The sequence below is a fragment of the Lolium perenne genome, chromosome 7 (genome assembly GCF_019359855.2).
Source record: "Lolium perenne isolate Kyuss_39 chromosome 7, Kyuss_2.0, whole genome shotgun sequence".
Classification (NCBI taxonomy): Eukaryota; Viridiplantae; Streptophyta; class Magnoliopsida; order Poales; family Poaceae; genus Lolium; species Lolium perenne.
In genome coordinates, this window is record NC_067250.2 from 258811250 (window position 1) to 258812363 (window position 1114).

Consider the following 1114-nt stretch of genomic DNA (forward strand, 5'->3'; position numbering starts at 1 on the left):
TAAAACTTGTTCAAGACGGTTACGAACATAACGATAGTTGTCATTCAAGCGAGATGCACTTGTCTCAAGATTGTTTAATCTATTATAAATGCTAATAAGGGCTGAATCAAAGTTATTAGTTGAATCATGTGATGCAACCAACTTCTTTATGGCATTAAAAGCTTGATCCCCATTGCAATGGAGGAAATCTCCTCCCACTAAAGCATCCAAGGCATATCTATAGCGAATCGTAAGACCAAAATAAAAATTACTAAGGAGCAAACTTAGAGTCATTTGAGGTTCAGTTTTACGATAAGAAGTAAAAATTCTGGACCAAGCATCTTTAAATCTCTCCTCATCCCCTTGTTTAAAAGTGAAGACTAATTCTTCAGGTGAAGAAGTAACAAGTGCAGAGCTAGACATGGTAACAAAAGTAAAATGCAAGTAAGTAAATAAAATGCAAGTAACTAATTTTTTTTGTGTTTTTGATATAGAGTGCAAGACAGTAAATAAAGTAAAGCTAGCAACTAATTTTTTTTGTATTTTGATATAATGCAGCAAACAAAGTAGTAAATAAAATAAAGCAAGACAAAAAAAAGTAAAGAGATTGCGATGTGGAGACTCCCCTTGCAGCGTGTCTTGATCTCCCCGGCAACGGCGCCAGAAAACAGTCTTGATACGCGTACAGCACGCGACCGTTGGGAACCCCAAGAGGAAGGTGTGATGCGTACAGCGGCAAGTTTTCCCTCAGTATGAAACCAAGGTTTAATCGAACCAGTAGGAGCCAAGAAGCACGTTGAAGGTTGATGGCGGTGAGATGTAGTGCGGCGCAACACCAGGGATTCCGGCGCCAACGTGGAACCTGCACAACACAAACCAAGTACTTTGCCCCAACGAAACAGTGAGGTTGTCAATCTCACCGGCTTGCTGTAACAAAGGATTAGATGTATAGTGTGGATGATGATTGTTTGCAGAGAACAGTAGAACAAGTATTGCAGTAGATTGTATTTCAGTATAAAGAATGGACCGGGGTCCACAGTTCACTAGTGGTGTCTCTCCCATAAGATAAATAGCATGTTGGGTGAACAAATTACAGTTGGGCAATTGACAAATAGAGAGGGCATGACCATGCACA